We start from the raw sequence: 24,386 nt of genomic DNA, 5'->3' as shown, positions 1-24,386 counted from the left end.
TACGTCTCCAAATGGGTTGAAGCAGTAGCCTTGGTGGATAATAAGAGTAAGAGTGAAGTTGGTTTTCAAAAGAAGAATATATTTTCCAAGTTTCGCACTCCTAGAGAAATCATCAGTGATGGAGGTCCCATTTTTGCAACATGATCCTCCGGACTCAATTGGATAAATACGGGGTGAAACAACACAAAGTATCTACCCCATATCACCCTCAATCAAGCGGGCAAGTTGAAGTGTCCAATAGGGAAATCAAGGAGATATTGGCCAAGTCCATGAATGCAAATAGAACTAACTGGTCGAGGAAGTTTGATGATGCATTATAGGCATACCAGATAGATTTTAAACCACCAATTGGTATGTCACCATATCAATTAGTGTTTGGAAAGGCATGTCATTTTCCTATAGAGTTAGAGCACAAGGCGTTGTGGGCACTTAAGAAGTTAAATTTGAGTTAGAGCAAAGCCGACAATATGAGGTTAGAGAATATCAATGAGATAGATGAGGTCCGTCTAAGGTCATATGAGAGAGAAGCTCTATACAAAGAAGGAATGAATTTATACCACAATCGACGTATTGAGAAAAGAGAGTTCTGCCCTGGTGACTTGGTGGTGGTGTTCAACTCTAGAGCCAGACTCTTTTTGGGAAAGTTAAAGTCAAAATGGTCTGTCCCTTTCACCAAAGCATGAGTATTTCCACATGGTGCAATAGCACTCGAGAAACAAGATGGGCACTAGTTTAAAGTGAATGGTCAGCGTGTCAAGTTGTATTTAGGAGCAAAGAAAGAAGCAAAGATAGTCGAAGAGCTCCACTTTGATGGAGTTTGATTAATCAAGGAACCTGTCTGGTGCCGCAATGTTAAATCAGGTGCTTCATGGAAGTCAATGATACGCTCAAATTACACCTCCCTAAAGAACTATAAAGTAATCGTTGATCAAATATAGAACCTAACAAAGGTTAGGGTTGATCCCACAAAGAATATGGTTTATATTTAGATTAAGCATTTATTATTTACTTTAGTAATCAATTTATTTCCATAAAGAAAGGGGGGATTTTTATAAAAATTAAATAACAAGAACCAATTAACAAAGTAAAAGTTTAATGTGGTTTAAATCGATATGAATTGAAACTAGGATTTATGCATTCCTCACGAATCCTTAACTATGTAGACCTTGACCTTTTTTATTAGTAATCCTTTCCTGGTGTGTTACATGTAGAATTAGTCAGTTAAGTTAAGCTAAGTCCTTGATCCGGCAAATAAGTGAATTTCACTATGCAACTTGATCTGTCTACGAGTGTATGCTTTACTAACCCTTACTAATAGTCCCATATTTAGCTGTCCCTTAATCCGTTCAAGCTACTAAGATGAGGATAATTAGTCCCAAATCTTATTTTTTAATTCATTTTCCCATTTGTTACCTCCTTGTTTCGTCAAGTAGGGATAAGGCGAGTTCTAACGTTGGCCACCATTTAAAAGAAATCAAAACAAAGGGAAAAACAATACATGCATGCATACTATACAAGAAATACTTTTTATTAAGTCTACGCCATTAATTCTTCATGGTTCCCATAACCCTATTTGTGGAATTAGCTACTCATAATTATGTGATCACAATAAAAAATATTTGGTATAAAAAATCATGCACTTACAATAATAATTGTGAGAATCCAAAATCTTCAAATAAAATCCAAATGTAAATATCGATAAAAAAATCAGAATTCAAGAATACAAGCCCAAAAGTAATTCAAGTTATATTCTCAAACCCAAAAACGTGCATAAAGTAAAAATAAACCTAAAGAGTTTATTTATAGATAACTAATCCTAAATAAATATGAATTTGGAAAAATCAGGAAACTTTAAGTCGGTTTTGGTCCTACGACTCATTTCTATGAATCGTCATTGGGTTGACGAGTCATAGATCCAACTCATAATCTATCACCTTCCACTAATAAACTCTTCCTCTTCATGACAGCCTTCTACGACTCATAACTTTTAGGACGACTCACAAACTTGAGTCATAAACACAGTCTTAGTTTCATCTCCTGGAGTTTCTTCTACAAGTGTTATTTACAACTCGTAAGAATGTGAACGAGCCGTAGACATGACTCATACTCTTCACGTTTGCTTTCATTCTTCACTTCATTTTGAGGAATTCAACCGATGACTCGTAATAATGAGAACGAGTCATAGACTTGACTCATAACCTTTAGCTTTAACTTCATTCCTCTCTTCTGTTTTAACGATTAATACCTATGAGCCGTAGAATTAACTATGAGTCATAGGATAAACTCATAAACTCCAAAATCTCCTGACATCAATGCTGTGATTCCTCAACTAACTCTCTGATTTAGTTTTCTGCAAAATAAACACAACTAACATCAAATATGCTAAAAAACTTAAAAGACATGCAAATTCTCAAGTTTAAATTATTAAATGTACTGTAAATCCATGGTACATCAACACCCTCAACTTAAAATGGTTGCATGTCCTCAAGTGACACTACTATACTAAAATGACATAATGCAATATAAGATCAAGAATTTACAGCAATCACAAGGCTATTGATTCTCGACCCCTTCCAGTTTTCATTCATGATATCGTTGCAACCATTATTTTAAATCAAACTAACTTATGTGGATCAATATTAGACACTTCAACAACAAAAGACAAACTCACATGAAAAAATAACGTTCACCATTTTCATGATTATTTCAACACTGTCACTTGTGCTCTCACCAAAAATAAATCCCTTTCTAGACAAACTCACATGAAAAAATAACGTTCACCATTTTCATGATTATTTCAACATTGTCACTTGTGCCCTCACCAAAAATAAATCCCTTTCTTTACACATATTTTAATCTTTCTTTAGAACTCAGGGATGTGAAAAACACTCACGCTCACAAAAGAAATTCAGACATTCATGCACAATACCATAGGCTTGCCCTTATTTTCAATACTTAGACTTGAACAGTTTGAATTAGGATCACTATAGGACTTTTTTGGCTTGTAAAGTAGGCTCGGGTATAGGTGTGGCGTATTTGGATTTTAGTGACTTTTGGCCTTCCTCAATCACTAGTTTAAACTTTGTTGCCACGTCTTGGAACCTACAACTCATTTTACTCTTACTTTTTGCATTTCACTTTTGCTTTGGGTGTGGCTTTTGTTTGATCGTTTCTCAGCACTTTTCTTATGATTCATGCTTTTCATTATTTATACTTGCTAAGTTATTTGTTCAACTCGGCCCCTCACCCCTTTTTCTTCTTTTCGCTTTTCTTTATCACACCTCACTTTTCACACCTTTTATTTTCTTGCTTTTCTTTTCTCATACCCCTTCTCTTCTTGCTTTCCTCTCATAGTAGACACCCTCAACTTAGGATTTTAGCCAGAGTTGAGGTGCACATTGCCCTTGGATGGAACAGGGCCAAAACAAAGGATTATAATTAGGGATAGGGACATTTGAAGTATGCGTTTTTGAAATAAAAAGGTCTTTTAAGAGGCTCAAATCTTTAGTTAAAAGGGTAAAACGGTATTTGGTTGTTTATTTTAAGGCTAAGTGGATTGATTCAAAAATGACCTATGATCCTTTCCTAATCAATATCTCAATTATCATAGTACGACCAACGGGGCAAGTTCTAGATTGAGATAAATGGTCAGAACACACAAAATTCCTCACAAACACTTGGCATCAAGTTTCATTATCAATTATCAATATTTGGTTCATATTTCCGTCTAAGTCATGTGTTATCATATCAGTTTATATTAAGTCACACAAAGATCCTACATAGTCAATATATCAAAGAAATAGTCACACTATTTCAAGTCAATTTTGGAGGGATCTATTTTTTCGTTTAAAACCTTCTAGCCATCATGCCATAGATCCCTACTCTTATCTCACATTTACATCCAAAACATGTGAGTTCAATATAAATAAAAAGGGTCCTATAGGAAAAAAGAAAACATGAAAGAATACCCTAAGGATTTAATCGAGTGTCTAGGGTACTCAGACTTCGCCAAGATACTCGTTCACTAATAACCACCCCACCCCAACGTGAAAAACCTTGCATTATCCTCAATTCATTATAATAATAAGTAAAATGTAAGGGAGAGAAGATAAGAACATGTGGTGCATAAGCGTCACAGTATATATAGGAGCATCTGGGTCCATCGGTGTGGATCCCGGTGCAGTAGCAAGTATCAACTCATGAGATCGAAGCTCCAATAGTACACTGCCATTTCTCTCATCGCAGCTCCTTGGTCACTCTAGATACCCGTGTGGCCTTCTCTAAATCATGGAGCTCCTTCTTCTACCTCTTCCTAGCCTCAGCCATTTCCTGAGTATCATCATCAATATGAGGTATTTTATATCTTGACACCTCTGACTAATCATTCTCAAAAAAATCAAACAATATCGTTGGCTGGACAACAGGCACAATAAATGATATAGGAGCTGGTGTGGCTAAAGATGCGACCTCGGCACATAGTAATCCAACCTTTATCCGGACAGCAGTATTGTCAGACTCGAAGAAGACTACAGCCTCTTATTCACTCTAAGCTCAAAGGAATCAATGTATGCATGAATCTATCATTCCCACTCAGCCAAGGCAACCTCGAACTTATCTTCTATGCTCTTCTCTGATTTAGTGATATCTTTTCAGACCCATGGTTTGAGTTGCTGAATCAAGTGTCCAAGTTTAGCCTCTATCGCTGTATCAAGGTCTGGAGTGCTTCAATCGAGATAGTGACTAAGCCTATGGTCTGAGGATGCGGTGTGCTAGTAGATGGGACTATAGAGGTAGTCGGGGTAGCCTTAGATGGCTCCATGAAGGGTGTCTCATGGTTTGGACCAGCTTCCGAATTAGCTTGGGCAGGCTATTGGATGTTCTCAAAGTCAGGTAGCCTCACCTCCGGGTATAGATCACGCTGCTTTCTAAAGGGGTTTGTATCATCTCGAATGAGCCCAATATATTATGTCCTACTCACTCTAGTCAATGGTTCAACCCCTACAATCAATGAGACTATGGACTTGCGACACAATACAAATACAAGAAAAAGAAAGAAGATTGAGGTGTTCTACCGAATGGCCCACTCATATATTTTGGCGATGATGATCTTGATAAAATCAAACTTATATCCCACCATCAAAAAAGCAATGACCATGGCTTGATCCGGAGAAACATAATTGCCGGTATTGGTCATTTATTTGATTCATCCTTTGCTTTGATGAGGCATACCAATCCATATTCAACTTCTTCAACGCCCACATAGCTTTGTGTTCCAACTCTACAGGCAGATGGCAAGATTTCCCAAAGATAAATTGATAAGGTGACATACCTATGAGAGTCTTGAATATAGTGCGGTAAGCCCATAAAGCATCACCAAGCTTCCTTGACCAATCCTTTCTATTTGCATTCACTGTCTTTGCAAGTATTTGCTTAATTTCACAATTGATTACCTCAACTTGTCCCTAGTTTGTGGCTGATAAGAAGTTTCTACACTATATCGAACCCCATAATTCTTCAGTACTGCTTTGAAGAATCGATTGCAAAAGTGGGAACCTCCATCGCTGATTATTGCCCTTGGTTACCCAATCTTGAGAAGATATTTCACTTGAGGAAGGTGGTGACACTCCTTGATTAATTGTTGGGAACTGCATCAGCTTCTACCCATTTAGATACATAGTCTACCACCACAAGGATGTACTTCATTCCACTCGAACTCACAAAAGAACCAATGAAGTCAATTCCCCATACGTCGAACAGTTTAATGACTAGAATAGAAGTGAGTAGGAGTTCATATTTCCTTAAAATTCCTCCTTCCCTTTGAGAATGATCATAAGACTTGGCAAAATCATGAGCATTTTGATGAATTATTGGCCAGTAGTACCCACATTGTAGAATTTTGTAGGTTGTATGGATATCACTATGATGACCTTCAACATGCGATGAATGACATGCCTCCAAAATACTCATCATCTTAACTTCAAGTACGGAGCGACGACTAATACCATTGGCATAAACATGGAACAAGTAAGGTTCTTCCCAAAAAAACTTCTTCACATCGAACATGAACTTGCAGCATTGGTGAACATTCAATTCGGACAGCATTATATCACTTACCAAGTAGTTAGAAATATCGGGAAACCATGGAATTAAGTCATGTGATGCTACCAATACTTGTTCATCTGAAAAGATGTCATCAATTTCAACTCCATCTTCCAACTTTAACACTGCCTCTTCTTCAAGCCTAGAAAGATGGTTAGCAACTTGTTTTTCATTTCTTTTTTGGTCTTTCACTTCAAAGTCAAACTCTTATAATAATAATACCCAACGAACATGTCTCAGCTCAGCATCCTTCTTTGCCATGACATATCTTAATATTGCATGGTCGGTATGTACAATGACTTTGGTGCCAAGCAAGTAGGATGAAAACTTCTCGAAAGTGATTACTACCACAAGCAACTCTTGTTCGGTCACGGTCTAGTTTCTTTGAGAAAAATTAAGGCTTTGCTAGCATAGTATATTGGATGTAGAATCTTATCGCGTCTTTGTCCTAATACTACGCCAAGTGCTACTCCACTTGCATCACACATGACCTCAAACGACTGCTCCCAATATGGTGAAATGATGATTGGAGCTGATACTAACCTTTTCTTTAACTCCTCGAATGATTTTAAACAGGCCTTATCAAAAATAAACTTCATCTCTTTCTCTAGTAGTTTGCATAAAGGATGAGCTATTTTGGAGAAGTCTTTGATAAAGCGATGATAAAATCTGGCGTGTCTCAAAAGGCTTTGAATGCCTTTGATGGAAATGGGAGGAGGTAACTTTGCAATTACCTCAATCTTTGCTCGATCTACCTCTATGTATTTGCTTGAAATCTTGTGACCTAGCATTATGCCCTCTTTCACCATAAAGTGACACTTCTCCTAATTAAGCACACGGTTGCACTCTTCACACTTTTTTAGTACATCTTGGAGATAAGCCAAGTAATTGTCAAATGACTCACTAACTATGGAAAATTTATCCATGAAGACTTCGATTGTATCCTCCACCATATCTAGAAATATAGACATCATACAATGTTAAAAAGTCATCGGTGCATTACACAATTTGAATGGCATCCTTTTGAAAGTAAATATCCAATATAGACATGTGAAGGTGGTATTTTCTTGGTCTTCGGGTGCTATAGAAATCTTATTATACCTCGAATAACCATCAAGAAAATAGTACCATCATTTGTCAGCGAGACGGTCCAATATCTGATCCATGAAAGGCATTGGAAAGTGATCTTTTTTTATCCATGAGATCAACTTGCAAAAATCCATGCATACCCTCCAACTAGTGGCAGGCCTCATTGGGATGAGCTCATTCATTGCGTTTGGCACCATAGTAATACCACCCTTTTTGGCACATTTGGATAGGACTTACCCAATTACTATCTGTGATTGGATAAACAACTCTAGCATTTAATCACTTAATGATCTCTTTTTTAACTACCTCTTGCATAGGTGGGTTAAGATGCCTTTGATGTTCAATGCTTGGTTTGAAGTCTGGTATAAGTTGGATTTTGTGAGTACATATACCCGGTGGGATACCTATGATGTCGTCTATGGACTATCATATTGCTCTTTTAAAATATCACAAGACAGATATAAGAGCTTTCATTTGCTTTAGGTGAAGATCGGCAGCTATTATGGCTGGCAGTGTGTTGTTGGGCCCCAAGAATACATATTATAAGTGAGATAGCAGCGCTTTGAGTTCCAAATTTGGAGGTTCCTCAATGGATGGTTTCATAAGAGGAGTTGCTTTATTTTTCAAGTCTAAGTCGAGTCTCTTTTGTACGTGGTTAAAAATCCCATGGCAATTTAGTGCATAAACTATCTCCCCGATATGATCTTTATCAAAGTTCATGATGATATCAACTAGAGCTTCAACACCCAATCTCTCCTCAGTAGGTATTATCGATTGTATATCATCAACAACATCAATCACAGACACTACTCACAACTTATTATGATGCTTCATTACTCGACATACGTTGAATACCACTTCTTCATTATTTAGTCAAAACTTTAGCAGACATATTTCCATGTCCACCAAAGCACGTCCAGTTGGTAAGAATGGTCTACCCAGAATGATAGGAACATCAAAATCTATTTTGCAATCAAGAATGATGAAGTTTGTGGGGAAGATAAATGACTTGACCTTCACTAAAACATCATAAATAATGTCCACAGGCTTTTTCACAATACGATCTACCATCAAGAGCCTCATTGACATCAATTTGGGGGCTCCCAAGCCCAGTTGTTGAAATACTGTTAGCGGCATCAAGTTAATGCTAGCAACCAAGTCCCATAATGCCTTTGCAAAGTTGAATACCCTTATGGTGAATGCTTTAGAATCTTCATATTTCTATACAAGTGAGCGAGTAGCTATTTTTCTACAATGATGCAAGTTATCAATCGATTTAAAGCTCACCGTTCTCTTCTTTGTGAAAATATCCTTTATAAAGTTGGCATATCCAAGCATTTGTTCTAGGGCCTCTACCAAAGGAACATTCACCGAAATCTATTTCAACATGGAAATAAACTTAAGAAACTTTTCGTCTTCAGCCTTCTTTTCCAATCTTTGTGGAAAAGGTGGAGGAGGTTGTTGCATTGGAATTGGAGTTAGACTAGAATCTTTCACATTGCTTGAGTTCTCATTCTGATTTTTATCTCCTTTTTTAGGTTGTTGGTGCTTAGCTTTTTTCCCACTGCATCTTCCTCATTTTTTCTCTATGTTTCATCCTCACTAATAGCTGATTCGTATGCATCATCCTCAATTTATGGAATTGGTAGATCCACTATTTGAATGCCACTTCAAGTGGTCACATCCATACATTGTCCGTCATTCTTTGGATTTTGAATTGTATTACTTGGGAGAGTTCCTTTCTGGCATGGATTCAAAGATGACAAAATCTACCGCAATTGTTGCTCGATAAGTTTTATGGATGTAGAATGTGACTCAACTTTTTGATTCATTCCGAAAAGATCAACGCGTATCTCCTTAAGATTATCCTCCATTGTGTCATACTTTTTCATTATCTTTGCCATCATGTCTTTGATTCTTGCAAGTCTGGATCCCCCATCTCGATTTTCGGGTAGGATTTATGCACCACTCTTGTTGTTATCCTTCCTTCCCCAATGGCCTTCTCTGTCTTATCCAAGGTTGCGATTATTGTATCCATTCTGATTATAGTTTTTCTCGTGATTATAGTTCCCTTCATGATTATAGTTATTGTCATGGTTCTAATGGTCCTATCAATTGAAGTTATTATAGTTTCGACCTTGGTTTTCTTGACCTTGGTGCCAAACATCCTGATTGGATGCTTGGGCATTAGTCCGAAAAACCCTTGTTTGATCATTCACATAGTATGCATATTCCTCATATCTATAATCATCATGACTTGGCACTCTACCTTGATGATCGATGGCATTGAAAAATGTTGGTCAAAATTGCTCTGCCAGTGATGGTGTCTGCGACAGCTTTTCCATTATCATCTAGTGCACAGTAGAATAGCTCAAGAAGTGACTCATCTTCTATTTTATGATTTGGCACACTTTATAGACACTTTATAAATCTCTCCTAGGATCCACTAATTAACTCTCTCGACATCTATTGAAAATTGTTGATTCGGTCTATTAGTTTCAACTTCTTTGACAATGGGAAATACTTCTCAATGAATGCCACATGTAATTCGCCCCAAGTTGTGATGGAGTTGTATGGAAGCTCGAACAACCAAATTGTAGCTTCACCAGTAAGGAATAATGGAAAAACATATAGTCTGATAACATCCATGGTTAGCCCTAGGTCGCCGACACTACTTTTGTAAATGTACACCACATTATTGAGATGGGTGTGTGGATCCTCAGATGGCAAGCCAGCAAATAGTCCTCTACTATGAAACATTTGAATCAATCCTCATATGATGCTAAACTTAGTTCTAGGCGGCAATGGAGGTAATACAATGGCACCAGTAGTTCCAATGGCGTCAGGGTTGACCCCATAGTTATTCCATATGTTGAATTTAGGTTGTTGTCTGGGGGGAGGATGTTGTGTTGCTACTGGTGAATTGTTAAGAACGTTTTGTGGTTGATGTTATGGTACATTTGTGTGTTGCCCTCTAATATGCTCTGCGTCATCACCAAGTTCGTGTCCATCGTTGTTATTATTGTAGTTCGCCATCTTGTGTGGTGCTCTTTCAATTTTGGGATTAAAGAGAATCAAGGGAATGCCTTGACTTCTCATATTTGAGATGAACTAGGAATCAAAACTTGTTTCAGCACAAACAAAAAGAAAAACAATGTAAAATAAGAAAATAATGACTACAAATCAAATAAAAAAAATTAATCTAATCTAAAAGACAAATTGCTCGGCACTGGCACCAAAATTTGATACGCTCAAATTACACCTCCCTAAGGAAGTATAAAGCGATCGTTGATCAAACATAGAACCTAACAAAGGTTAGGATCGATCCCACCAAAAATATGGTTTAGATTTAGATTAAGCATTCATTATTTGTTTTAGTAATCAATTTATTTCTGTAAAGAAAGGGGGAATTTTTATAAAAAACTAATTAACAAATCAAATAACAAGCACCAATTAACAAAGTAACAATTTAATGTGGTTTAAATCAATATTAAATGAAACTAGAGTATATGTGTTCCTCACAAATCCTTAACTATGTAGACCTTTTTTACTAATAATTCTTTCCTAGTGTGTTCCATGTTGAATCGGTAAGTTAAGTTTACCTAAGTCCTTGATCTGGAAAATAAGTGAATTTCACTATGCAACTTACCAACCCTTACCAATGATCCCAAATTTAGCTATCCCTTAATCTATTCAAGCTAATTAGATGAGAATGATTTGCCCCAAATCTCATTGTTTAATTCTTTTTTCCATCCGTTACCTTCTTGATTTGGCAAGTAGGGATAATGTGAGATCTAACGTTGGCCACCATTAAAAAGCAATCAAAACGAAGGGAAAAATAATACATGCATGCGCACTATTTAAGAATTACTTTTTATTAAGTCTACGTCATTTATTCTTCATTGTTCCCACAACCCTAGTTGTGAAATTAGCTACTCATAATTATGTGATCACAATCAAGAATATTTGGTGTAAAAGAAATCATGAACTTACAATACTAATTGTGAGAATCTAAAATCTTTAAATAAAATCCGAACGAAAATATCAAATAACAAAAACCGGATTCAAGAATACAAGCCCAAAAGTAGTTCAAGCTATATTCTCAAATCCAAAAATCTGCATAAAGTAAAAATAAACCTAAAGAGTATATTTATAGACAACTAATCCTAAATAAATATGAATTTGGAAAAATCAAGCAACTTTAAGTTGGCTTGGGTCCTACGACTCATTTCTAAGAATCGTTATTGGGTTGACGAGTCATAGACCCAACTTGTAATCTAGCACCTTGCACTGATAAATTCTTCTTCTTCAAGTAAGCCTTATACAACTCATAACTTTTGGGATGACTCGTAAACTTGAGTCATAAAAATAGACTTGGTTTCATATCCTACAGCTTCTTCTATGAGTGTGATTTATGTCGTAGACGTGACTCATAAAAATCTTCACTTTTGCCTTCATTCTTCACTTTATTTTGATGAATTCAACTAATGACTCGTAAGAATAGAATGAGTCATAGAATTGACTCGTAACCTTTAGCTTTAACATCATTCCTCTCTTCTGTTTTGGCAATTGATACCTAAGAGCCATAGAAGTAACTACGAGTCATAGGATAAACTCATAAACTCCAAAATCTCCTGACATCAGTGTCGTGATTCCTCAACTAATTCTCAAACTTGGTTTCCTGCAAAATAAACACAACTAACATCAAATATGCTAACAAACACTTAAAAGACATGAAAATTCTCAAGTTTAAAGTATTAAAAGCACTGTACATCTATGGTACATCAGGAAACCCTTCGAGAAACTTGATGAATTCTGAGTAGTCAAGTGACCCGCATCCTACCACAATGTTAAATCAAGCGTTATTTGGGAGGCAACCCAAGGATTGCACTTGTAATAGGTTTAATTATGTTTTCTGAAGTTTTTATAGTGTAACAGTGTGTTCTGTAAGTGCAGGAATCCAACAAAGGAGAAAACTCAAAAAACTGACCCAAGTCACTTCACCATGGGCCACTATATAGATCTTGTAGTGATGGCCAGAGGCGTGTGGGCGTGTAGGCAACATGATTATAAGGCTTCAAGTTCACGGTTGGGTTTATGGCCTATGAAACTTTTCAGGGACCGTTTAGCCTTCCATGAACCGTCAAGCTTTTTGCAATTTTATCTAAGTCATATACCATGAAAGGGACAACGGCCTGTGGTGCTTTACACGAGCTATGGAAGCTAAGTCGGTCAACTTATATTAACCCTAATTCCCAAATTGTGAATGGGTTTTTACCCAGATGTTCACCCAAAATGGTTCAATTCAAATTCCCTCCCATACACGAACCTTTCCTTCAGATTCTAAACCACCAAAACACCCTTGATAGTCACTGTCAAGTGATTCTAACACAACAAAGGCATCAAAATAGATCTCCCCCCGACACCCAATCCCTATGCCTTTGTACTTTGATCCTTTTTGAAGTGTGAAAGTAAATGTCTCTTTGAACTCACTACATATTGATGAAATTAGGTGTGTGTATTAATTGTTCTCATTTGTGTTCATTAAATCATAGTTAATGGAACTAGGTTTGAGTGTAATTGCTTTTATAGTGCCTAAATTGTGTCTATTGTGTTGATTATAAACGTAGGAAGAACATTCCATGTTGACTGACATGCCTGGGGATGAAGGCATGTTCACGATCTATATTGCACTTGACAAATCATGAATATGTTCGTTGTTCCCTCAGTGAGAAAATTTGCTCAGTGAAGGACCACAAGAGGCTTCACGGGACATGAACCTCTTCACGGATCATTAAGGCATCTGTGATCCAACATTTAGGAAACTTTCAAACAAGTTCTCTACACCTGAACACTGGAACCCCTTCACGTTATTATCCATGAGTTGTGTAACTCTTACCGGACCGTGATAACCTCTCGTTAAGAAAAAGATGAAAAAAATATAGAAAAATTGGAAAACTTAAAAAACACCAAAAATAAGTTTTTAATTCTGATTTTTTGTGTGATTGCCCTATGATGGATTAAGCGACGTCATTATTAAGTCACATTAACATGTTTACACAATTACGAGGAAGTCTAAGTACCCATTCAATTCATCACACTCTCTTATGTAAAGACTAATTGTTTGTCGCCTCTACAAGTAGAATGGGACCCAAATGCAAGACACTTCCGTCATGACTACATGACACGCCATCTGAGGAATGGCTAACAATTTGGATCACAAGTTAGAGAATGAGGCATCTAGTGGCTCTGTAATATGATGCACCATGACTATCTCCTCTCACTCACCATGTACCACCAGAGCTAAATATGTTTTCGAGGCCAAAACTGCCCACTCCTAGTCTGAAAAGGAGGTAGCAGGTTTTAGAAATGAGGAAAATATTAAGGAAGAGTGGTCCACTGATGATTCTAATGGCTTTGTCAATGGTAAGGATGAAGCTAAGAGAGGACATAATATTGAGAGGTTTGCATCCACTAGTAGTCTGATCAGGTCTCCTAAAGAGCGCTTATTAATTTCTTGAGGATTAGGTAGATTGTGCCGGGGTCCCAACATATCTTTAACAATAGCCTGTCCAAATGTTCTAGTGGCCTCAGCACATGGGCTATAGTTCTAGAGATTAGGGTTTTCACCAACAACCTAGCATCAGTAGGCGAGATCAAAGCAGTGTTCGATAACCACCAGTTTGAATGGATAAGTAGACCACAGGGCTATTACGGTGAGTGGCTTACATAAGAATTCTACTCCACCTATGCTTCTACCCTATTAAACTCTATTATTGGAGAATTATCACAGAAGAAAAATGAGTTACCTTTAAAGATACTACCCTTGGAGGAGATCCAAATAAAGAGTGCCCGGGTGGACATTTTAGAGGACACTATCATTTGGTTCTTTCATGGTCTAGAGTATGCTCCACATCTAACAGGGCTATATGAACACAGACACCACTAGGTGATGTATGAGGAGCAGATAGAGGATTATATCTCCTAGGACAACATTCTGGGATAGATAACACAACAAATGATATCGAAGGCACCGAGGCAACTTGGTGACAAACCTAAGACAGTTGATTATAAAGGCGTCCCTGACTTTCACGGTAAATTTCTAGTGTATAGTGGTTCGTACCTACTTGAGATCGACAGTTAGTGATAATACCCTCATCTAATCTCAGGCATCCCTGGTTGCTTGTATCATGGCTCGATATGCTTTAAATGTGGTTGTTTGATTGAGACTAAAATTCGAGATTGAGACCTCAAAGAAAAAGACAGGCTTCCTTTTCCTTGCTTGATTCAGAGTTTATGCACATATACTAGAGTTCTTATTTGCCAGTTCATAGATAAGCGCACTAGAGTCACCAAATCCACAAACATTGCAATGATACAGGATGTCAATAACTAGCTTTATAAGGTTAGGACATCCCAAACTACCATTCCAGTCACTATCACGCTGGATCCACTACCGACCACTCTATCCTTAGAGGGGGTCCCTATTACCCCACCTATCATCGAGGCTTCAGAGCAGCCCAAGGTTGAGATATGGTCTCCTTCTATAGTAGTAAGAACTGGGATGATGGTGATTGTACCATACAAGTTTATTTCTAGGTTAATAGCTGATCAGCATCATACAAGGATGCTACTGGACCAAGTCATTAAGCGTCTCCCACAGTTGGTTCAGACTCAAGTATAACAGCAAAGGCATAACTTCACACCGACCTCAGGCAGGAGATTATTGTATTACAGGGTCGCGTAGATGGACTAGAGTCCCACCTCATAGCATGAATTGATAGCTTGGGTTCTATGGAGGCCGATTCCATGCAGGCACAATGGGATTCCCTATATCAGGACTTGGCTATGCTGAAAAAGAAGTCTTCCACTGTTTCACCTTCGATAACCACTGATGCCTTAATGCAATTTTTTTTGACCCTCCTGAGACCACTCGATTAGTTGAGGTAAAGGTCAAGGTTCAGGCATCCGAGCTAGATAAAAAGGTAAAGGGAAAGAAGCATCACGATAGGTCCAGTCCCTACATGACTCAGCAAAAGTTGAGAAGGCTGAGGCTAAGTGCCTTCAGATAGCAGCACGGGCTTCTAAATGGGAAGTAAGAGAGAAAGAGGAGCGGCAGCGGCAGCAAGTTGAGGTTGTGAGAGTTAGAGCTTCGACAAGTAGAGTTGATCTAGACCAGATTTTTGAGATTCCAGTCCCTGAGACTGCTAGCAGTAAGGTACCTTCAGGCACACTCACTCCTACTATGGGCGATAAACCTTTAGGATCAGCCCACATCATTGAGCGTATCGGTCACCATTGGTGTCATGTCTAAGACTTCGACTGACTCCTAGTGCGTCATAGGTATGATCACCTTTCTTATATTTACTTTTATAGTTTTGACGTGTATTAGGGATAATGCACAATTTTTTGATAGGGTGGGCCATCTTGGTCGCTTGAGAGTTTTGTTGTCATATTTATTTTCTCTCAAGCATAATATCTAGTAGAACTGACATGTTTAGGTTGTTCTTTTGTAAATACAAAAGTCTGTAGAAGTATGCAGTAGCCTATGAAGTTTGATACTTTGATTCGAATAAAAATGATTGTCTAAATTTTGAAAATTCTTATGTGATTATATCTTAACTGTAGATTGAATTGTTAGGATATCTATAGGACATTGTATTTATTGACTTGTCGATCAAATTCTAGATAGAACATAACTGTGTTGATTGGTGCTAAATAGTATAAGATATGTGTCATGTGTGTATAAGCTGAATTCCCTAGTTTAAATGATGCATATATAAGCTAGAACTTTCCTGGTTGGTCTCACTTAAATGATTGAATAGTTTGATTAGGACAAGATCATAGGCCGTTGTTGAAAGTAGTCACTTAGCCTAAAAACAGCCAAACAAATGAAATTGTACTTTTTGAACCAAATGTTTGAGCCTAAAAAAGAACTTTTCTTTGAAATAATACAATTCACCCTCCCTGTCTGATGATAGATATTTATCTTGACCTTGGTCCCTCCTAGATGATATGCACCTCAAATCAAGCTAAGATCCTAAGTTGAGGATGCCTACTATAGAGAAAAGCAGAAAAAATAGGGGTATGAAAAAAGGTTGTAATGAGAGGGGGAAAAAATAATTAGGTTGTGGTTGCAAGGAAGATGAAAAATAAGAGGAGAATAGCAGAAAAACAAATGTAATGAGAACACAATTAGAAAAAGAAAGCAAAGAGCAAACTACACCTGATATAAATAGAGGAAAAAAGTAAGGGTAACACAAGTTTGGGGTTGGAAAATGTGTAGCCAAGTCAATGTATCGTCTTGGAGGGACAAAATAGTCACTTATATCCTAAACGTATCCTACCAAGTCCGAGCCTACGTTACAAGCAAAGAAAGTCTTATTGTGATCCTAAAAGAGTTATTCAAAAGTTAATGTGTAGAAAATAAAGGCAAGCCTATGGTCTGTATATGTGCATTGATTGAACGTTGTTTGAGAGCATGAGTGATATCGTTTCAATCTCTATTTTTCTTATATATATTGTGTGAGAGACTTCTTTGGGGTAAGGGCGCCATAATTGCATTGTTTGGTTGCTAATTTGACTGGTACATTGTTGTTTTCATTGATTTGGTTGACTGTGAGTAGTATAATATCGTAAATTGATCCTTGTGAGTTAGTTGGAATATTGGTGCATTCATAGTTGAGTTGGTTAAAAGAGCGGATCATGTACTTTGTGTTTGGGTTGTTGTATATCTTCTTTTAGTCATTTGTATTTGCGTCTCATTGTGTTTTGTGTTATGTCATTGCTTGAGGATAACCAATGGTTCTACGTTGAGGGTGTTAATGTATCACATATTTATGACACTTTCAACACTTAAAATGGTGAATTAGTGTGGGTTTCAAGTATGTAATTGTAAATATGCTGTGCTTTTATGTTTATTTTGCAGGAAAACTAAGCCATGCGCAAGGTCAAACTAAAGTGTTGATTTTATGACTGAAGATGACTGGAGCTATGGCTTCACAAGTCCCTCCACTGGTTATGAAACCCTATACGACTCGTGAATATAAGCCGTTAATAGAGAAGGCGATAAAATGAGTTCAAAAGTTTACCCAAGTGAAATCCCACGAGACCCTTAATGCATCATGGAAGTCATCAAGGCTTGTAAAACAAGAGCGTAAAAGTGAAATAATAAAGCTGGTGCAAAAATTCAAGTCAAGTCCCACAAAGCCCACCATATTTCGTGCAAAGCTTAATGGGTCATCAACAACAACCGTGAGATCATATTTAGAAGGTCCAGGAATAATTCAAGGCAAACTACATGGAGCCCTGAATGGGTCGTGATATTCTAATGGGCTGTGAAACTTGGTTGTGAACTGATGCACTCAGAAGCTGTGAAGCTAAGTCAAAGACCACGACAGATCTCCATGGGAAGTGGACAGCACCATGGCTCGTGAAAAGTCTTCGTGAACCTAGCTCAACTTAAGTTATCCTATTTTGTTTAGGACTTGGTTTTGTATTCAATAAATACCTGCACATATTTTATTTTCAGAGTTACAAAATTCACATTTTTGAGCATTGAACATTGTGTGAAGTTTAGTTTCGACTTACTTTCAAGAATCAAATGGTAATAGAATATTTCATTCGTTGTTGATTCATCATTCATTGTTTGATCCAAAATTTGATAACGTATAAATGTAAGTATTGTTTTAATGAATTCTACACAAATTCTTAATACTTTGCTTACGAATATGAGTAGGTAAATCCCATAACTAGGGTTGTGAGAACATGACGGAATAAAAAAGTAGGCATATGTATAGGTGATTTTCGTTCATTCTTCTAGCATGCATTATAGATTTCTTCATCTTGTTTTTCTTTTAACAAGTTCATGAATTAAAACTCGCATGTATTTATTACTTGCTCGGGAGAGGCTAGTGATTAGGAAAAAAACTACAATGAGATTCAAAGTTACAAACCTTCGTCTAAGAACTTGAGCCTGGGAGGGATAGTTTTCTGAGGTCAAAATCAAGGGTTAGTTAGATATACATTTAGAGACCGGAATGTAAAGAATGAAATCTAATAGGTCCAAAAGGCATTTAAATGTACATAACTTGCTAGATTTTACATGTGATGCATTGAGAAGATATCACCAATACGAGACATCTACCAAGTTACATGTCATGGAAACACAGTCCTAACTAACTTCTCATATTGTTCAACACCATAAGTCTATTTTACTCTTCACTATGATCATTGATGCGTGTTACTGATTAAACAAATAAAAACCCAATTTACTTTATGCATTTTTTACTTTCAGGAAATAGTGACTACAACTGAATATAAGTGCGAGTAGACTTATTTCCTCCACATTCCCTGTGAGTTTGAACCCAACCTAGTTGGGTTCTATATTTGACAGCGACTGCTTCATATTTCTTAATTTGAGTGTAAGTTTGGACATATCATTTACTCTGGGCTTGTGTTTCGCGTTCGCGGAAGGCGAGCCCCCGTTCATGAAGAATGAGCTCCCCGTGTGCTTTATAATCACGATAGTGAGCCCACTTTCATGATGCGTTCTTCTAGTGTACTCCACGATTGCAGAAGTCAGGATCCCAAGGTCGCAATGAGCAAAATATATCAGGGCAGAACTTAATTATAGATTCTTTCCCATTTTTTAGATCCCACCATTTTCAATCAATTGGAGCTTAGGAGAGGTGATTTTAAAGTGTATCTTTGAGAAAATTTCATTTTGTTAAGTTCCTTTAACAATTACTTATAAATTTCTTCAATTATTATCTTCTAAAACACTTCTAAATCAAGATTTCAAATGAGGGTTTTTTCGTTTTTCCCCCAAATTGGAAAATTTATAATTATTTGATTTTAGACTCGATTCTTATCATTTTTAATGCATTTCAACCATAAACTCTTTTTTACTTATAGAACATGCTTTTTAAATAAAATTCGAATCTTAACCTTTTTGATTTTGATGAGATTTTGGACGATTTTAACTCCAGTTCCAAACCATAGCAAAATGGGTATTGTTAGGACTTCTTCATAGTGGAGGATCATTCTGGAGTTTTTGATAAAGGAAAAGCACCGATAGAGTGGTCTACGTGAAGCTTCGGCCTTCGAGTTAGGTTTGTTTATTTTTCTTTAGACCGATTGGGTAGTTAATCATTCTTATAAACTAAACTATGGGATAAGATCGTAGTATGAGAATGAGATGTTGGAAATTATGGATAGTATTGTTTCGCCCATGTGGAGCTTATTGTTTCTATTTCACCCGTATAGGGGATTATTTGTGATGCTTAGCTCGTTTGGGGGTCTTATGTGATATTATTCACTTTGAGAGAATGTGTTCCTTGAGATTATCCGAGAAAGAGGTTTGGATTGATTATTCTAGCATGTTTGACTTCAAATGCCCAAGTTAGGGTCTTGAGTTTGTTTTTATCACTTCTTAAAATGAAAGGAATGTTTTCCAAATGGAAAATGCTTATTTCAAATGAATTCTTCCATTACTTTTGCCATATGAAGGTGTATATCATGATTCATTGCGATTTGGGACTTTGGAATCTTTTAGACTTATGTTACATTGATTATGTCTCTGTGTTGTATGTGTTGTGATGCATTCACCCTCATTCATCATATTATTGTTCATGAGAATCTGAGAAATGTAGAAGTACTTTTTTAGGAAGAAAAAGGAACACCTTACATATTCTTGACCATGAGCTACGTGATAAGTTGATGAGATATTGAGTTCATGAGATTTGGTAGATGGACTACGAGTCCCCCATGGGTCTTTGTCTTGGGAGTCAAAGCTCGGCAAGGTGTATACGACAGGTTGTGTGACAACCTTGATTCCACCACATCATTGCATTGCATTGTATTAGTCAAATTTGTTTGTTATGTAATTAACCTTATGATATGGAAATTTGTATGTAGCCTTAAGTGTTTACTTTATTCGCACCATTCATATATAAACAGGCGGCACTAATATCAAAATGAGACTTTTTTTGTATATAGGTGAAAGCATTTCGTAGTTTATTTTGTAAGTTTTGATTAGCTATTTTATACTCAGTCAGCCAATCCTACTGAGTACATATAGATTGTCCTCACCCCTACTTTTATTGTCCTTTTTAACAGATCCTAGTTAGGATATTTCTCGTGGTGGTTGATCGGATCTAGTTGATTGAGTCTATTTGGAGTCGTGGTGAGATCCTTCTTTACAGATTGCCATAGACTTCATCTATCATTTACAATCTTTACTTTGTTTCAAAGATTTGAGATGTATTGCAGTTTCTAGTGATGTAATAGATGTTCTTTACGCTTATGATACCAGATTTTGGACATTTTCTTGTTTTGTGTTTTGTTTTCCATCAATTATAGCCGTGGAGTCTCATATGCAATTTTCTCTTCTTCTTTTTTGCAACTTTTGAGATAACTTTTGAGTTAGATTTGTTCGGCTTACATACGAGGTTGTATTAGAGTGTGTGTTAATATAACTTTGATTTTTGAGTCGTGACCGTAACATTACACAAGAAAGAAAAGACATGATTTCATGAAAATATGAACATAATATGATATAAATTGAACCATGAAATACCATGATACTAAGACACACATATTGTTGCACATAGTGTTGTTATACATATTTCGAATGAACAGTAATAAGGAAAAAAATCCTAATCAAACACTACCATCAGAACTAAAATTAAACAGAATGAAAATAGCCTTCAGTTAGTAAAGAACTAATCTTTATTCAGAGAAATAGCCTTTCCAAGAAAACTTTAATCATCAAAAATGCACAATGACCTCAGTTCATGAACAAGAATGGAGGTGAATTAGGAGAGAATGGAAAAAGAATAGATTTTAGAAAATAGCATAGAAATCGAATAGGGACTATATTTTCTCCAATTAAGGTATGACCAAGTTCCCTACTCTCATGTATGTGATGTTATTGATGTTTTAGTTATATTCTACGGGTAGGACTCATGGGACAACAAGAGGAAGCTGTAAGTCCAAACTTCACCCATATATATTGATGTATTTGGCGAGGAGAGAGTTTGTGGAGTAATTTCGTAGCTGTTGGTTATTGTGTTGGAGTCATTAAAGTGTAGTGTATTGTTGTTTGTAATGCGGAGGATTGAATATCAACAACACCAATTAATTTGAATGTTTTTGAATTTATGCCATCATGTGTTTGTTAAATTGATGACATAACTTGAATGTTTTGTGTAATTGCTCAAAGTCAAATTATCATTGGCTTTTGATTTATATTGAAGGATCAAGGGACAATTTAACATATGTAGTATATTAAAGGACCAAATTCAAGATATGTAAAGACGCCCCTTTCCTTCATTTTCAAGCACGAATCTACGTTGTTGATAGGATTAATGCTCTTATGTTTAAAACTCGTATCAAGGTATGGTATGGTTCTATTAAAAGGTTGGAAAGACATGGTGATGATATATAGTTGTTTAAATATTTATGATATATGAATGCAAATGACGATATATATACAATTGTTATCGCAGTTGAAAATTGAGTTTGGAGACCCCTTATCATGGGCACTATGAGCTGGTTCTATATGTGTTTTTTAAGAAGTAGTCATTTTATGAGTTCCATATTTTCGTGTGAGTAAGGCCAAAGAATCAAGAATTATTTGTGATTATTGACACGATAAGTTAATAATGAAATTTCAATTGTATAATTGTCGACATGTGTAAAGGAAGCACCTTATAAGCAGGATATATATGCATATATGCAGATCCTAAATGTTAGTGGATTATATAAAAATATAAATACACGTGCTCTTGTTAAATCTATACGCTAAGGCGGCAGAAAAATCTTTAATACATCACTCATAAGCCAACTAGATTCCTTAAAACATCTAAATCTTTTTAAGGTCGTTTAAGTATTGATTATGTGTACTTATATGATATTTAAAAGTTATACGTTACATGTACATAGTTGTAATTCAAGAGTCTTGAAGAGTCCTATTGAGGCCAGTCTTAGAGTCAACTTGCATATGTGCTATATTTATTAAATATACTCGATATGAGCACGGTCGACTCAGTAAGTAATAATGGTTATGAATTTATGTTGGACTACCTATGGGGTAATGTGGGTAAGCAGATATCATGATATCTGCAGCTATAGTTCACTACACCACCACGACATGTATGTCTGATGAGTAGATGTTTACCCAGTTATTACACCCCCACAAAGGGCATGTCTGGTGTGCAGATGTTTATTCAGTTACTATACTATCAAGATGGCCACTCGATTGGGCAGGGTCCCCATTATGACGGGATCATCATATAGTTCACCATTAGGGCCATATAATTTGTATATATGCTTGCTTAGTGGTATTCAACTAGAAAGGTTACGTTGTTATAAAATTTCATCTCCCCGGAGTCACAGGTTTTTGTTATCCCTATCTCTTTATATTTTTAATAGACTTATCTTTACAGGTTTCAGCCTTACATACTGGTACATGTTATTCGGACTGACGTTCTTTTGTCTAGGGACTTTGTATTCGTGATGTAAGTGCAGGTAGAGGCCCTGGTCGTCAGTTGCAGCAGGAGTGCAACTTTAGCTGAGAGTTGGTATGCTCTTTTTTTTCAGGAGCTATGTTCTAGTTTGACAGTATTATGTTTTGATCTTTCGTATGGTAAGGCCTGGGCCCTGTCCTGTGCACTATATTTGTTATTCTTTAGAGGCTTTTGTGGAAAGTATGTACAGTTTAGTTCAAATTAATTTTTTGGTCTTGTCGGCTTTCGTTGCTCAGTTCAGTTGTATTATGGCCTAGCTGATCTTATGTTGTTTTTCAAATTTTATGTAGTTATAACCTTATCGGTCCAGGTTGTTTTGATAGGTGGCCTGATTGGCCTAAGTGTTACAGTTTCAGATGTTATATAGTCGGCTTCTTGATTTAGTCAATATTTAGGCCAGTCGCGCCCTCTCCCAGTTTTGGGGCGTGACACATTTGACTATTTTCTTTAAATAAAATTAATCAAAAATATTATGTAATTTATTAGTATTCTAAAATCTTAATTGGTATTCTGGATATTCTTTCTAGTAGACCAAAAGGAGGCCGAATCAAAATAAATGTTTAAAGTTTAATTTCTTTCAGAGGGATTTAAAAAAAGAAAAAACTACAGGATATAACAAACACCAATATATATTTAATATAAATAGCTATAGTTTACCCTTTTTTAATATTACATGGATATAATTAAATATTAAATAGCAAAGTTAATTATACACAAATAATCATTTCTTTTTAATTGTATACATAATTAAGCAAATATTTAATAGCAGAATAATTAATGCACACCTAATCAATTATGCATTTAAATTCGTTGGGTTGTCCAATGTATCAAATTTTTATTTAACAACAGGGGTATTCACATGTATATGATATAGGTGTATTCATAAGGTTGATTTATTTAAATTGTTGTGTTTATATGCTAGACTAATACATTAAATTATATAAATACTTGTATTCATTTAAAATCAAAGTATTCATATGTTAGTATATTTGAATACAATTGGATACTATTTTGTGTTATGTTCTATTTTTTTTGGGTGTCCAATGTATCATATTTTTGTTTAATATCAGGATATTCATATGTACATTGTATTGTTGTATTCTTTAGGGTATTTAAATTGTCACGTTGTATGCTAACATGATATACTACCCTGCTTGATATATTAATACATTAAGTTTCTATAATGAGTTGCATCTTTGATATTTTAATTGGATATGTCAAATTTTAATAAGAACAACGGAGACGATAGAAGAAGAGATGTATCCCAAATTTTTCGTTAATTTGTTTAGGTTCCAATCGGATGTGCCTTCAATAGTAGTTGTTAATTTAATAATGAAAAGTTGAGAGTTTTAGGAACGTAAATAAAGGGGTGTCAATTACAATAACAAATTTTATCTTATTTAGTGCATTATATTTATGACCGTATTACTGTATAAATAAATAAAAAAGACATACAGTAAAACCTCTATAAATGCATATGTTTGGGACCGAAAAAAAATATTCATTTATCGAGATTATTAGTTTATCGATAAATACATAAAATATTTATTTATTGATAAATAAATATTTATTATTTTAGAGAGTATTTTACAGTATGTGCCATAAGAAAGAAAAAAATATTTGAGTTAAGAATTTCAAAAGTTTAAATGTAGAAAACTAAAAAGTGTA

This window comes from Solanum dulcamara, chromosome 5, assembly GCF_947179165.1.
Source record: "Solanum dulcamara chromosome 5, daSolDulc1.2, whole genome shotgun sequence".
Taxonomy (NCBI): Eukaryota; Viridiplantae; Streptophyta; class Magnoliopsida; order Solanales; family Solanaceae; genus Solanum; species Solanum dulcamara.
This window is presented reverse-complemented; position numbering follows the sequence as displayed.